The sequence below is a fragment of the Melanerpes formicivorus genome, unplaced genomic scaffold (genome assembly GCF_026170545.1).
Source record: "Melanerpes formicivorus ecotype bairdi unplaced genomic scaffold, bMelFor1.0.p_v2 SCAF_24, whole genome shotgun sequence".
Lineage (NCBI taxonomy): Eukaryota > Metazoa > Chordata > Aves > Piciformes > Picidae > Melanerpes > Melanerpes formicivorus.
In genome coordinates this window covers 9,905,748-9,922,768 of record NW_027142376.1, presented here as the reverse complement: position 1 = coordinate 9,922,768, position 17,021 = coordinate 9,905,748, and positions in this window count along the sequence as shown.

Genomic DNA, 17,021 nt, shown 5'->3' with positions numbered 1-17,021 from the left:
CACACTATAGGGTTCATCTCTCTTTTTCCTTTTGAAACAGGCATGCCCAGGAGCCTGACAATACAAACAATGAGAGCCTCCATCTGGCTGCAAAGCAGTAAGAGCCTCTGCAGCTAGGCAATACATTTCATTCCACTGACTCCCTGGGGTGCAACAAGCCTGACCAAGAACCATCACTGTTTCAAAAAGCACATCTTTCAGCTCATTAGTTCCCAGGTTCCACTTCAATCCTATACACTCCTGGCACCCAAAGAACTATCTGTAATACCAGTCTAGTCAGTTTCCTAGAGAACTGTAAGGGGATGAAAATTTCATTTGTATTTATCCAGGTGATACCTACTCTGATCAGCTAAAAGGTGAAAGGCTCTACCAATAGTTTCATAGTTTCATTCAGGGTTGGAAGGGACCACAAGGATCATCTAGTTCCAACCCCCCTGCCATGGGCAGGGACACCCCACACTAGATCAGGCTGGACAGAGCCTCATCCAGCCTGCTCTTAAACACCCCCAGGGACGGGGCCTCGACCACCTCCCTGGACAACCCATTCCAGGGTCTCACCACTCTCATGGTGAAGAGCCTCCACCTCACATCCAGCCTGAATCTCCCCACCTCTAGCTTCATTCCATTCCCCCTAGTCCTATCACTACCTGAGATCCTGAGAAGTCCTTCCCCAGCCTTTCTGTAGGCCCCCTTCAGATACTGGAAGGCCACAATGAGGTCACCTCGGAGCCTTCTCTTCTGCAGACTGAACAGCCCCAACTCCTTCAGTCTGTCCTCATAGGAGAGGTGCTCCAGCCCTCTGATCATCCTTGTGGCCCTTCTCTGGACACGCTCCAGCACCTCCAGATCCCTCTTGTAATAGGGGCTCCAGAACTGGACACAGTACTCCAGGTGGGGTCTCAGCAGGGCTGAGTAGAGGGGGATGATCACCTCCCTCGACCTGCTAGCCACACTTCTCCTGATGCAGCCCAGGATCTGATTGGCTTTGTGGGCTGCAAGTGCACATTGAGAGCTCGTGTTGAGCTTCTTGTCCACCAGCACCCCCAAGTCTCTCTCCTCAGGGCTGCTTTCTAGCCAGTTACTGCCCAGCCTGTATTTGTGCCTGGGATTGCCTCGACCCAGATGCAGGACCCTGTACTTGCTCTTATTGAACTTCATGAGGTTGGCTTGTGCCCACCTCTCCAGCCTGTCAAGGTCCCTCTGGATGGCCTCCCTTCCCTCCAGCATGTCTGCTGCACCACACAGCTTGGTGTCATCAGCAAACTTGCTGAGGGTGCACTCAATGCCACTGTCCATGTCACCCACAAAGATGTTGAACAAGACAGGTCCCAGGACTGATCCCTGAGGGACTCCGCTTGTCCCTGGCCTCCACTGGGACATGGAGCCATTGACAGCCACTCTTTGGGTGTGGCCATCAAGCCAGTTCCTTATCCATCTAGTGGTCCACCCATCAAACCCATGTGTCACCAGTTTGGAGACCAGGATGTGGTGCGGGACAGTGTCGAAGGCTTTGCTCAGGTCCAGGTAAACAATACTACCCAGCTACCATGCCACCAGGTTCTGCTTCAAGTAACCACTTGAGCAAAGATTTTTTTTGAGTGTATTCCTCCTCCTTGAAAGAGAGATGAGCATTTGAGACTCCTAGTACAGTGATACTGAATCTGCTCAAGAGCTATTAAATATAATCTCAGCTCAAAATTCCAAATGTAAGCTTTTAACTTAGGTACTTTTAGAGCTAACTGTTTTTTTCCCTCAGCTAATTGGGGGGCTTTAAGACCTACTTCCATCCTCCCTTGCATTTCCCAGCCTTCTTCCTGAAGGCAACAGATCTCCATCCCAAGGAGCAGCGGTACACTTAACCAATGTATGACTGACAATTTTGATTTTCTTCTTCCTTCTCCTCATCCCACCCTGATGGTGAGTCTGAGAGTGCCTGTTATTTCCCTGAAGAGGTACTCATTTTGGAGAAGCACTTTTGGGCCAACTTTTGAGTCACTCTTGAAACTCCTCAGAACTTGTGTGAGTTCTCTCTGTGTGAACTGGCTCATGCAGCTTCAAGAAGCGGTGATCAGTGAAGAAGCGTGCCAGATGTCAGGCCTAAGATTAACCTGTAATTAAAGCCCCAGAAATGACAGATGATCTGGCATTTCAAGAGTGAGAGAATTCTATATGCCTTGTTGAATATGGAACACGTATGGCACTACAGCCTGCTGCCTAAGACAAAGTGGTTGAATTAAAATTCTCCAGAGCTGTTATATTTTTGTTCAAGTTGCGATTCAGATCGCCTTTGGCTGCCCTTTAAGGACAAGCAATGCCTTCCTGCTTTGAAATGCTCTGCTTGGAACTGAGAGCAGAAGTAAACCCTTATCCTGGGCTAGAGCTATTAAAGAACCAAACAACTTATTTTTTTCCCTGCCTTTTCCCTCTGCTTCAGCTTTCTCACTGAGGATTTCCATCATCTCTGCTTAAACACCAGCAGGGAGAGATAAAGGCCTGGTGATTTCCTGATACTCAAGAACTGCACCATCTAACTAATGGACTAGATTTGTCAGGCAAGACAGGGAGAAAACACTACCAAGCAAAGTTTCAAAGTTCTGCTTTCTAGTCTAGCAGAAGGAAGAAATGATGGAGGGGTGGGGGTGGGAAGAAGTGATGGGAAATGTCTTTTTTTTTGGGGGGGGGTGGTGGTGACAGTTTGAAATGTCCCACTTTGCCTCTTGTGTTTAGCAGAATACCATGACTATTGTACTCACTCACCAGAAGCTAAATAAAAAGCAAGGTAATGATAAACCAGGCTTTGTGTCATGAATAGTGCACTCACATCATTTTTTCCTGCTGCAGCTGGGCCAACTAAAGAGACAACTGCCCCTTCCCCTATCAACTGCTTGTCTTTCCCTTGCAAGAGTGTACCCCTTGCTTACACAACTACCTCAGTGAATAACAGCCACTTATTCTGTTTTAGAAGCAGTTTCATGCTGTTCACTCAGTCAGTCTGGTTGTGGCCCAAAGAGGTGAGGGATGGCTTCACAAGTACATCCTGAAGAGTAGTAATCCCAACAGGGAGTCCAGAGCAAGGTTTTCACCCTGAATAGCATTCCCACAGGGGGCTGTGCAGTTGAACAAACCCTTAGAATAGGCACAGTTATGATGACCTGCCTGCCTGCCAGTCACTGTGGAAAACTGCCACAAGAAGCTGAAAGCTAGATCAGTTACAGGGAAAACACAAAAGTGTGTCCGTGCCAGAAGTGCACTTCAGCTACTTAGGTTTGAACTACTTCTAATCAAGCATGACACCCACAAACAAGGCAAAGTACTTCCTGAGAGCCAAAGAATCATAGAATCATAGAATCCAAAAGGCTGGAAAAGACCTCGGAGATCATCAGGTCAACCTATCACCCAACACCTCATGACTGACTAAACCATGACTTCAAGTGCCACATCCAATCTTTTTTTGAACGCCTCCAGGGACAGTGATTCCACCACCTCCCTGGGCAGCACATTCCAATGGCCAATAACTCTGTGAAGAACTTTCTCTTCACCTGGTGCCTAAACCTCCCCTGGTGCGGCTTGAGACTGTGTCCTTTTGTTCTGGTGCTGGTTGCCTGGGAGAAGAGACCAACCCCCACCTTGCTACAACCTCTCTTCAGGTAGCTGTAGACAGTAATAAGGTCTCCCCCGAGTCTCCTCCAGGCTAAGCAACCCCAGCTGCCTCAGCCTTTCCTCATAGGGCTTGTGCTTGAGACCTCTCACCAGCTTCATTGCCCTTCCTGGACTCATTCCAGAAGCCTCTTTTTATCCATCCTGCTCTAAGAGATGTGCAGAATTTAGGTGCAGGAAACTGTAGCAGAGTCTGAGAAGGAATAGTTAACAAATAGTTAACCCAAATTCCAGTAAACACAATCCCATGTGCTGTTTACCCAACTGATGGCACTTAAATAATAATAAAGCCAGCAGAGGTTGGTTTTATTTATTTTGATTTGTTTTTTAACCTATCTGAGTTTGAGCAGCACTCATCAGTTTGGTTGATAAACTGTTCAGAATTCTGAAGCCACAAGGAAAAAATGTCAGAGAGCTGACATTTCTGCATGGCAGTGTGAATTGGGTGTCTGGGTTGTGCACGAGTGGCTGGACTTCAGGAGGTGGAGAGCAGTGTGTTTGTTGTTCTGATACTGACACCAGGTGAAATTTGAATGTGATGCATTTTGATCTTAATGAACTAGGTTTTTTGCAGCTTTTTCTTCAAAGTCTGAAGCATCTAATCAATGTGCTTTTTCAGCCAGAAATACATTCTTCCTCTAAATATGAGGGCTTATTGATCCTTATTGATGGACAAATTGAGAAATGATGTGATAGAAGAGGTTTTCCCAATTCATTTACTATTTATGACACCGCATTTGTGGCTTTAATAAATGTGCAGCTGAGACATAATTCTTTCACTTGATTTCCTTCTACATCAATTTACAGCTTCTTAGCTCCTTGGATTAGGGCTAGAGGCCACAAAGCTCTTAGCTTTTTCCAGCTGGCTCAGAAGACTTTGGGATCTTAGTCCTAACTCTGGGTTTCTACAAAAATGTTCTGGATCAAAATACTTTCATTTTCAAAAATAGCATATATTTTTCATTTTCTTTTTGTGTTCTAATAATTTATTATGCAAATGGGGTGACAGACTCAGCTTATAAGACCCTCCTGAATTCTGCTGCTACTAAACTCAGAATAGTGAAATATGTGTCATCACATATTGGCTGCTATGCCACGAGCTGTCAAACCTCAGAAACAAGGAATGTGTACTTTGCATTTAAGTAGTTATTATCTCTATTTTTTTCTTTAAGGATTTTTTTGTTTCCTTTGAGAACTTCAGTCCTGAGTGACTAGTTTTGAAAAACCATTCCCTTCCTGCAGCATTTTACACCTGTGTCTTGTTAGAGGTGAGGCTGCGCATATCCTCTGCCACCCTCTGGACAGAGGTTGAGTATCAAATGGCATATTCTTTCTATTTTTATCAGCCTCCTCTTGTGACTATGCTGATATTTCACAAACTGAAGTGCTGGTGCAGTGCTGTAGTTATTCCTTTGGTCACTGGGGGGTACTTGCTTATCAGGATTTTTCACCATCTGTGCCTCAGGCATAGATCGAAGAGCACATTACCCCCAACTTTTTTATCAGTTATAGAGATGACAAAAATACTGGCCTGGGTGAACATGACAGCTCAGGTAGCATAATGAGACAGACTGTAGACAATGTATTCTGTTTACAAACACTGGTTTCTTAAGGTGGTAAAATATACCAGACATCACATTCTCATCACTACTTTCAAATCAGAAAATAATCTCCCACAGAACTGTACTGGTTACCACTCCTGTTCTATTTCCCATTGGGAAGGATGTCTTTCTCTGTGTGTGAAAAATCACAGAGTGTTAGGAGTTGGAAGGGACCTCGAAAGACCATCTAGTCCAACACCTGTGCCAGAGCAGGATCACCTGGAATAGGTGCCACAGAAATGCCTCCAGGCAGGTTTTGAATGTCTCCAGAGAAAAAAAAAAACCAAGAGGGGGCTATATTTCTTACTCTCTGAAAATAACAATCTTCATACTGCTCTGAGAGCAATTTGGCAGAAACGAGGAATTGAGATATTCTGCATCTGGGAAATAGTTTATATGAGTATTTGTAACTGAAGTGTCAGTATAGCTTTTAATGTACTAGTACGTGCAGAGAAAATGTACTTCAATTTATATATCCCCTTCAAAATGCAGGGCAGCCTCAGGTGTTTGCTTTTGCTTTTTCAGTCATAGATTCATGACTCCCACATGATTTGGTGGAAGTCTGTCTCAACATGTGAGCAGCTTGCTTTTGTTTCTGGGCATCATGCACCTAGACGTACCCAAAATAATCAGATAACTTTGTTTATATAAAGAAAGCAGCAGGGTTGTACCAGCAGTTTCACAGCAAACTCATATCCTTGCAGCCACTTCCATCAGTTAATTATAAGAGGTAATTATGGTTAAAGGCAAAGTCTTTTATAGCAGAGGTTTACATTTGGTAGTAGTCTTGAAGGACAGTGCTATCACTTATAGATAATGAATGCCCTAATCAATTGTGCCAAGCAAAGCTCTGGGTAAAGTTTCACTAATTCATGACTGCATGGGCAAGCAGCTGAAGTACACAGTAGGCAATAGGGGCTCCTAGTTCATAAATATTCACAAGGTGCTTATAGGTCCCCGTGGTGGAAAGCACACACTGGGAAGCGTCAGACTCCCTGGGCTGCTCCTCTGTGTGGTAATTGTGGAGCGTCAGCTCAGCTTCTGCCTCTGACCTGCATTTTACCATTAATCCAGACCCATGCTATGATTCCTTGGAAACTGTGCACTTAGCTGAATAATTTATCACACGATTTTCAATTATTTATGACTTATAACAAATGAAATAAAATCCCAAGGTGGTTTGTAACTTCTGAATATCCAAGGGACAGTCAGCAGATTGCTGTATCCTTAAGACCCTGTGGTTACTGCCCCTTTGCCTCTCTGAGAATATTCCAAGGGAATGCTCATTTGACACCAGGTTGATTAAAACAGCAGCAAACTCCTCTCTGCCATTGTCATGTATGTGCCCATCTGATCAAGCTGTTTTCCTTTCTTTCTTCTCCTTGATGTAAAAAGTAAAACTAGCAATTAAAACTAGAATCCATCAGGTCATTTTAGATTTGCAAACAGATATTCACAATCTCCTTGGAAACTGAACAAAGGTGCACTTCCTGTAAGACCTAACTGATTGCTGCTTATTTTTAAACAAGCTTTTCTTTTCCTTACTCATGCTGTGCTTGCAGCCGCTGTAAGGTGCCTACCTTTATGGGACCCCTTAAATTACCTTTAGAGTCATGTTGAGCAGAAGACTGGGCTTTGAATGTGTTCCTTTTGCCCCAAAGCTTCCTTGAGCTCTGTGCTCTTCCTTGAGCAATGTCTGTTAGAACTGTCCTTCAAAAGCCCACACCAGGCCCTGGTGAGAGGCTGCTCAATAGTTGAGAAGGTTTACCAGATGCCTTGGCTTGGGAATTAGGTTTGTCCAGCATGCCCTGTCAACCAGGAAGGCTACAAAGTATTAGAAGGTTTTTATCTAACACTAGGTGCTATCCACAATTATTAGGAGAATTAGTTCCATTGAAGGGTCAATGTTACTGACATCAGTATCTTTGCAGCATTGAAATGAACATAATTCTGCTTACAAATACATTTACACTCATGAAGCAACCACTTACATTTTACGTTAGGAAATGTTTGGTGCAAGTTCTATGGAATCCATTCTTAGTGTGTCTTGATTGCCTTCACAGCTTCTGTTCTTCAAAATTGTTTGTTTCCTGTAAGCTGAGCGTATAGATCAGGTGATGCAAGGCTCTTTCTTCAGAATTTCTGACTGAAACTAACTGAAAAAATCCAAACTAATTCCTATACAAGAAAATTTCTTCTTGTTGGACGCTGCAGCCCCAGGCTACAGGCTGAAGAAGTATAACATGGCTATGCTGAGATATTTAATCTTATTGTAATGCTTGAACACACCATGCTGCATCCCAGCTTTAGTTCTTGAATGGTATCTCCTTTTTCTGAAAGGGAGCATTCATTAGCAGGAAGCAGTTAATAGTAAAGTGCATCACCTGTGCATTATGGAATCGCTGGGCAGAAATGCCTGGTTTAAACGATTTAATGTTTGATGGGATGAAGTCTTCAATGATACAGAGAATAACCAAATTGTTTAATCCTTGTCATGTTTCTTTCTAACATCCCACTGTAGATCAGTGGCAACCAGGATTATTTAATTACACTTTTGAACCCAGGCTGCAGAGAAAAGAATGAATGAACAGTGGGTGGCGACAGTGCAACACGGAGCATTGCTTAGTGAAAAACAAAGTACACTCAGAGCTACTTAGCCTGTACCCCATAATCATTTTAAAAAGTTTTCCTAGGTAGACACAAAGTTCTTCAGCTCAATCCCAGTCCATCAGTATTTGATTTAGATCTGAAACAGTCTAATAGACTATAAATGGAACTATTGGAGGTGTTCAGGAGAATAGAATAAACCAAACCAGGTTAGAAGAGACCTTCAAGATCATCGCGTCCAACCCATCAACCAATCCAACCCACCCAAACAGCTAACCCGTGGCACCAAGCACCCCATCAAGTCTCCTCCTGAACACCTCCAATGATGGCGACTCCACCACCTCCCTGGGCAGCCCATTCCAATGGGCAATCACTCTTTCTGTATAGAACTTCTTCCTAGTATCCAACCAGAACCTTCCCTGGTGCAGCCTGAGACTGTGTCCTCTTGTTCTGGTACTGGCTGCCTGGGAGAAGAGACCATCATCTGCCTGTCTACAACCTCCCTTCAGGTAGTTGGAGAGAGTGATAAGGTCACCCCTGAGTCTCCTCTTCTCCAGGCTGAGCAACCCCAGCTCCCTCAGCCTCTCCTCATAGGGCTTGTGTTCCAAACCCCTCACCAACTTTGTTGCCCTTCTCTGGACTTGTTCCAGCAAGTCAACCTCCTTCCTAAACTGAGGGGCCCAGAACTGGACACAGTACTCAAGGTGTGGCCTAACCAGTTCCGTGTACAGGGGCAGAATGACCTCCCTGCTCCTGCTGGCCACACTGTTCCTGATGCAGGCCAGGATGCCATTGGCCCTCTTGGCTGCCTGGGCACACTGCAGGCTCATGTTCAGCCTGCCATCGACCAGTACCCCCAGGTCCCTCTCTGCCTGGCTGCTCTCCAGCCACTCTGACCCCAGCCTGTAGCTCTGCATGGGGTTGTTGTGGCCAATGTGCAGAACCCGGCACTTGGATGTGTTAAATCTCATGCCGTTGGATTCTGCCCATCTGTCCAGCCTGTTGAGGTCCCTCTGCAGAGCCTTTCTACCCTCCAGCAGATCAACTCCTGCCCCCAGCTTGGTATCATCAGCAAATTTACTGATGATGGACTCAGTGCCCTCATCCAGATCATCAATAAAGATATTAAAGAGCATGGGGTGGAGAGGAGGAGACTTGATGGGGTGCTTGGTTGCATGGTTTAGTTGCTTAGGTGGGTTGGGTGATAGGTTGGATGCAATGATCTTGAAGGTCTCTTCCAGCCCGGTCTATTCTATTCTATTCTATTCCATCCCATTCCATTCCATTCTATTTTTCCCCCCTCTTCCTCTAGGAAAAAAAAAACCAAACAGAGAAATAATAAAAAAATCTAGGTTTCCAAAATGTGGCTTTAGATGGAAATTCTTATTTATTAATCAATGTCCACTTTTGGTTTAGAATTCTGATTCAGTGTAGATGACAACCCAAAATGTCCCGAGGAATTATTCAAAACAAATGTATTTTAATCTCCAAATGACGACAATAGGTGCTTTTGTGCAGTAGTAATGTGGCTTGTTCAGTTCTGTGGAGGCTAACACAAGTATTAAAAAAAATAAGCCTTGCTTTATAATCCCTTCCCCCCCCCCCCCCCTCCATATTGGCACATATGGTTGACCAAAAATAGTTTGAAGTATGGCCCTTCATATGTATGAGATTATGCTTCATCCAGAAGCAAATTATATAAACTGCATTTCTTGAAGCTAACACAAGAACACAAGCCCTATGAGGAGAGACGGAGGGAGCTGGGGCTGCTTAGCCTGGAGAGGAGGAGACTCAGGGGTGACCTTATTGCTCTCTACAACTACCTGAAGGGGGGTTGTAAACAGGCAGGGGTTGGTCTCTTCTCCCAGGCAGCCAGCACCAGAACAAGAGGACACAGTCTCAGGCTGCACCAGGGGAAGTTCAGGCTGGAGGTCAGGAGGAAGTTTTACACAGAGAGAGTGATTGCCCATTGGAATGGGCTGCCCGGGGAGGTGGTGGAGTCGCTATCACTGGAGGTGTTCACGAGGAGACTTGACAGGGTGCTTGGTTACATGGGTTAGTTGATTAGGTGGTGTTGGATGATAGGTTGGACTCAATGATCTTGAAGGTCTCTTCCAACCTGGTCTGGTCTATTCTATTCTATTCTATTCTATTCTATTCTATTCTATTCTATTCTATTCTATTCTATTCTATTCCATTCCATTCCATTCCATTCCATTCCATTCCATTCCATTCCATTCTATTCTAACTTATTTCAAAAAATATAGTCTATGGTATATTTTATATTCTTTGGGATCCTAATTAGGAGCTGTTAATTTTCAACTAGCCATGAACTGTTTACATCATGAGCTAAACTGTTCAGTGTTAGTGCCCACGTTGGAACAGTTGACAATCAGGCGTCTCAAAAACTGTTTGTAAACGCTATAATTGTGACTTGCTGATGGAAATGAGAAGTGAGTCATCCATTTCTCTTGTAAATTCGGGAAATCTTGTCACCATTCAAAGATATTTAAGCACAGTTAAATTATTTGAAGTGCATTTATCCAGAAAATGAAATTACACTTAATCCATCTGCAGCTATTACGGTGCTCATGCAGTGACTGAATTCATAGCGGTTGATGATATTTCACATTGAGGTTTCCTCAGCAAATGGAGTGCCTTTTGAGAAAGGCTGTCCAATGTAAGAATTGCCTCTGAGCCAATAAACGAAATTATGTCATAATAAAGTATGTCATCAATGTAAACAAATGCCAGATGGATTTGAAAGCATTTAATTTTAGATCAGTGCAAATCAACTGAGATAAACACTGCTGTGGTGTGTTGTCAGTCACTAGGAAAGTTCTAAAAGGGTTTCCCACTGCACGTCCATGTCTTGAAGGATTTCACCTTTGTGCCTCTTTCCAGTCTTGCTCTATTTTTTAATGTTTCCTCTGTGTTACTATCACAGTATCACAGTATCACTTAGGTTGGAAAGGACCTCGAGGATCATCGAGTCCAACCTATCAACGCAGACCCCATGACTAGACCATGGCACCAAGTGCCACATCCAATCTCCCCTTGAACGGCTCCAGGGACGATGGCTCAACCACCTCCCTGGGCAACCCGTTCCAATGACGAATGACTCGCTCGGTGAAGAACTTCCTCCTCACCTCGAGTCTAAACCTCCCCTGGCACAGCTTGAGACTGTGTCCTCTTGTTCTGGTGCTGGTTGCCAGGGAGAAGAGGCCAACCCCTTCCTGGCTACAACCACCCTTCAGGTAGTTGTAGAGGGCAATGAGGTCACCCCTGAGCCTCCTCTTCTTCAGGCTAAACAATCCCAGCTCCCTCAGCCTCTCCTCATAGGGCTTGCGTTCAAGGCCTCTCACCAGCCTTGTTGCCCTTCTCTGGACACGCTCAAGTGTTTTGATGTCCTTCTTAAACTGAGGGGCCCAGAACTGGACACAGTTTCAGACAGGATGTGCTGGCCTGGCAGTGCATCTGGAATGTATCTAAACAGTGACAGCCAGCACTTCTCATTCATGAGCTCTGAGTGCCTTCAGTTGTGGTCACTCAAGATGAAGTTCAAAGTGTGTTTGTGCTGTTGAACTGGAAGGCTAGGGTTGTGGTTTTTTCCACATAGTTAAAATCTGGAGGCTATTGCTCTGTGTTTAAGTTCAGGGTATCTGCTAGCACTTGATAACAAAGTTATCTAGTTGTGTGTTCACTGACATCTTATCTGTAGGGACCTGCTTTAACGGTGGACTTGGCAGTGCTGGGTTTGTGGTTGGGCTCTATGATCTTAAATGTCTTTTCCAGCTGAAACAGTTCCATGATCTACTATGTGTCTGTACTCTAAATGTAGTGGAATTATAGTAATAAATATTTCTGACTTAGTACATCTCTTTTAGCACCATAGCAAAAGGGATGGTTTTAAGAATTGCATTTGGAGGGCATCCACCTTTCAGTGTCACCTCTTTTTCACTATGTGCCACCTAAATTGATCATTTCTTAGTTCATGCAGATAGTTTTGGCACTTTTAAATCTGCTTAATACTTGAGCTTAAGTGGCAGAAAATACAGAGGCACATTTTATGAGAAAATAATTTGACTTTCAGATAGACCACTATACCCCAGACAGAGTCTTGGCAAACTCTTAACAGGAGAGTCTGTTATTCCCATTATTCTCCATAATACATGTTCATGACATATGCTTCACAAGGTTTGTTTAACATTCTTTGTGTTGCCTGTGTTTCTGGACTGTTCAGTGCAGGCAGATTTTCAGCAGATGATACACAAGTACTATGGCAATGAGAACTTACCCTGCTTTGGCTCTGGAGATGTGGCCATTTTCTTCGTTAGACTTCTGTAGCTCTGGCATAACATCTCTTTGCCAATACTTGATCAACATAGAGTTTCTTACGTGTGCATTTAACATTTTAAAGTGTATTTACTGAAGTAGACATCAAAAGTTATGCACAAAGTATGAAGTCTGCTTGTATTCTTCAGTAAAACCAGATCTCATCTACCTACAGGAACAGTGCACACATACATAGCTGCCCTTAATCAAAATTGGATGACAGAAGTTTTCTTTCATGATGCAAATGACTTCCAACTCTGGCTATGAATTAGCATTGTGTAGCAGAAATCCAGCACCTTATTTACAAGAAGCACATTTTCCTGATTTCTTTCTCTGGGAATTAATTTGCATAGGAAAAACACCTGTCTTCTTGGCTGACAGCAACATCAAAATCACTGAGGGACTAAGATGACAAGCTCTCCTGACACATCAGCACATCAGGCTTTTATTGCTGTCTGGGGTGTACAAGAAGCTTGTATTAAGCGGTGTTTAAGGACTCGTTCTGTTTGTCAGCTCTGTGACATGAAGGAAGAAAGGAGCAATATCCCCACATCACCTGAAGATGAGAAGATTGCAGTAGATGTTACCTTTCGGCATAGCATGACGCTTGAGAGGCAGGCAAATCAAATAGTTTGTTTTTATCATCACACTGCCAGGTGGGGATTAGGCATTGTTAGTTAGAAACTAATGGTTGAGATGCAAGAAGAAATTTTCTTATTAAGAAATACAGCTTGCTTTATTTCTTAGATCAAGTGAATTGCTGTAGTTTTGTCACTGTCAGAACAAGAGGACACAGTCTCAAGCTGTGCCAGGGGATGTTTAGGCTCGAGGTGATGAGAAAGTTCTTCACAGAGATAGTGGTTAGCCGTTGGAATGTACTGCCCAGGGAAGTGGTGGGGTCACCATCCCTGGAGGTGTTCAAGAGGGGACTGGACGTGGCACTTGGTGCCATAGCTTAGTAGTCACGAGGTCTTGGGTGACAGGTTGGACTTGATGATCTTTGAGGTCTTTTCCAACCTTATTGATTCTATGATTCTATGATGTTTAACTGCTGTGACTTTACAACCATGCAGCATTGAATGGAGAAATGACTGAGAAGAAATCCCTTCAGTGTGGAGCTTACTTTCCATGTGTTGAAGAGGTGTTGGAAGTGCACCATTTTGTTTCAGTAAAATAACAAGATATCCTCCAGTATCTCAGATGGCTCCTTCAAACAGACAAGCTGACAGTAAGCTCACTAACTCCAGGTTCTGTACAGAGTTAAGTCTGAAATAAAAGCCTCCTACAGCACATTTGCACCTCAAAGTTGAAGAGTATGAAAAAATAAAACCCCTCTTTTTCAGCCTTTTTTTCAGGGGATTTAGAGCCTCACCAATCAAATACTAAACATGAAAATGCAGAGTTCATTGGAGCAGTGGAATTAGGTTTCAGCCACAAATCCAGACTTGCACTATTCACTTAGGTGTTCAGATGAAGGGCAGGCTGATATTTAGGAAACAAACAAACAAAAACCCAGCATCCTGAGCTTATCAGCAGAAAAAACAGTCAGAGAAATACTACTATTTGTGTGATTTTTCTTCTTGGAGAGGCTTTGGCAGCAGCAAAACCGAACAGCTTCTCGCTAGTCCTTATTTCGTGTATGAATCTGGAGCATATGCTGAGTAGGTTTGCTTAGATTTGATTTTTGTACTTGTGTTTATTATTATGCACTAATGCATAGCACTGAAAACATTTCAGAACAGAAACAGTGCAGTAGGGACTTACTGGGGAAACCACTTCAAAACAGTGGTTTTTAAATGCTGCTTACTTGTTCTGGTGACTAGCATATTTATGATCATTTTCAAGCACTCTCTATGTTTACCCATATTTTCCTCATTACTTCATGTTGCCAAATACTTGACTAATGTTATTATTTAGTATTTTAAGAGATTGTGGTGGGATTTTGACCACTACATAAGTCTGTATTTTTCCTGGGTCTATTAATACAGATATATCTTAGTCTTCCTGTAGAAAGGTTCTAAAGGAAATCTCTGTTGGAGACCTAAAGCCTACTGAAACAGTTGAGGCAAATCTGGAAGCGCAACTACTCTCCAAATTAACTCAGCCAGCCACCGGCAAGTTTTATGCAAGCTCTATGGGGCAAGGTAGTTTCTGCATAATCACTGAATACTGTGAGGTGAGACTTACAGATTACTTTGCAGAATTCAGACAGAATATGTGCACTAAAAAACAAAGAAACAAAAAAAAAGGGGGAGGGAAAAACCCTTTTTTAAGAGATTTTACTATGAATTTTAATCTTTGTGACTTCTATCACCTGCTACTCATTAGGCAGATTTCAAACCAGCCTTGTTACTTGCTCAAGTGAGACTCGTAGCTTACAGACAAAACAAAGAGAGAGAAAAAGAAATAGGTGCTTTTCAGCACAAGTTCATTTTGTTCACTATAATCAGTGCTACAAGAAAGGCTTCAATGCAGACACATCACCAGATCTGTGAGTGAGCTCAAAAGGGTACTGCTCATAGGTAAGACCAAATGAGATGGGGAGCATGGGGGCGTGCTGTGGAATCTGCTATAAATGAGGGAGGGAAAACTCTCTTGTGATTTGGTGGTGATTAAAAGAAGCTTAAGCCTTAAGGTGATGAGTTTAATAGCAACATTTGCTTTATGAAGTGAGGAACAGTGTGAGTAAAAGACCAGAGTGTAGTGGATAAGAAAAGAAATATCAAAGCAGGATGTACTACAACAGCATTACCAGGTGGGTTTTGGTGGGGGTTTTTTTTTTGACTTCCAATATTTGGTTTAAAAACCTATTGCTGGAATCCCTCTTAAGGCTTTAAAATCTGAATTTGTACATATTCAAGCCAGCTTTTTAGGAGTTTATGGGAAAGAAGTGCCCACTATATATTCTGTATAGATGTACTCTTTAAAAATAATAATCTGTCATGCATGCAGTGATCTTTTGCTGAAACTGTGTACAGCTTCCCAGTTGTGCTACGCTGCTGACCTTGGATTTCTAGGTTAATGTCCACAAACCAGACTTGTATTAAGCAATAACATTTTTTTCAAGTATTTGGGTCTGATGTGAATAATTCAAGTACTATTCCTGCCTGCCATTGCTTCTTTAGAAGCTTTCTTTGATGACTATTAAATGCCTATGGATGATGACATTTTGTGAAGTTAAATCTGAGGTCTTCAGTTCTGTTATGAGATCTGAATATTTGTTCACACCCACACCAAAGCTCTTTGTCTCCTTCCCTGACTGTCTGACAGCTAGGGCTTGATGGAAATTTGTTATGGCCAGCTCTTTGGAAATCCAGATCTTAGAACTGAAGAGCTATTCTAACTGCTTGGATATTCCCTTACTCTGATTCATTTTCTCTCTACTAGGGGTAGAAAGTGGCCCAACAATAGATCAGTTTATATGAATAGAAGAGCCTCTTTGAAGCAGCATAGTGGTCGAGGCCCCGTCCCTGGAGGTGTTTAAGAGCAGGCTGGATGAGGCTCTGGCCAGCCTGATCTAGTGTGGGGTGTCCTTGCCCATGGCAGGGGGGTTGGAGCTAGATGATCCTTGTGGTCCCTTCCAACCCTGAATGATGCTATGATCTCAAAAGTCTTTTTCCAACCTGTTCTGTTGTACTCTACTCTAGAGCTAGACTACTGGCTTTGGTGCACTGCTTTCTTCTCACCTTCCCCCCCCCCCCCCCAATCTGGAATAATGTTACAGATTAATATAAAAGAGCATGGTAACAATCACCAAAGTGATTACAAGCTGCTGCATCACCCCTTGGAGGGCTTTTCTAGTCAGGCAACGTAAACTATCCTGCATGAACACATTTGGGTGCTGTTGCCCTAAGATCTAGGAGTCAAACACTAGGACACTAGGCTGTGTTAGAGCAAGCTTGGCAAACGGAGGAGAAAGAAATGGATGTGTTTGCTATGCAGCTGAATCTTTTCCAGTTTGAGGCTGCTAGGTCAGGCTGGAACAGCAGCTGCTCCACTGGGATGTGCTTCTGACTTCTTCCCAGAGGACACTTTATGCAGCATCATTGCATTTAAGCAATTACAATGCGTTTAACCAAATCCTCAGGCAAGGAAAGTACAAAGCAAGATTTCACACAGTGCTACAGAGTCTCTTCCCTCCTTTTGAGACAGCGTTTCCAGGTGTACTTTCCTATTTACATATGTATAACTAGCAGTTGTGTGCAGTGCAGTTTGGATCTTTCAGCCTAGAAGGTGCCTGTTTAAACTGTGTAATTGAGGATGTGGAAAATGCACTTGTTTGGGACTGCAGTATGTACAGTTTATCATGTGTAGAATAATTAGTAGATTGGCACTAATTGCTACTCCTGGGCAGACTCAAATCAAAGAATAAACATTAAGTTGGCATGGAGACAGAACTACCCTCTGAGCCGTAGACTGTCGTCTCCAAAGCACTGTGACATACTCATTAGCCACGGCACTTTGCTCCTTCTTGCCTTCATAGCACAGACTGAGTGTCCAGTGCAATTGCCCTGTGCTATAACTGTCCTGTGGATTAAAAGAAAAAGGAGAACATTAGGCTCCATTGTTCATCTCAACAGCTTTTGTTTTCCCAAGTCAAAAATCTTGTTGCTTATATAAACGTGTTCAGAAAAGTCAGATTTTAAACAAAGAACCCTTAGTGAACCTTGGATTTCATTCTTTTGGACAGCATTTAGAATAGAATTAACCAGGTTGGAAGAGACCTTTGAGATCATCGAGTCCAACCTATCGCCCAACACCATCTAATCAACTAAATCATGGCACCAAGCACCCCATCCACTCTCTTCCTAAACACCTCCA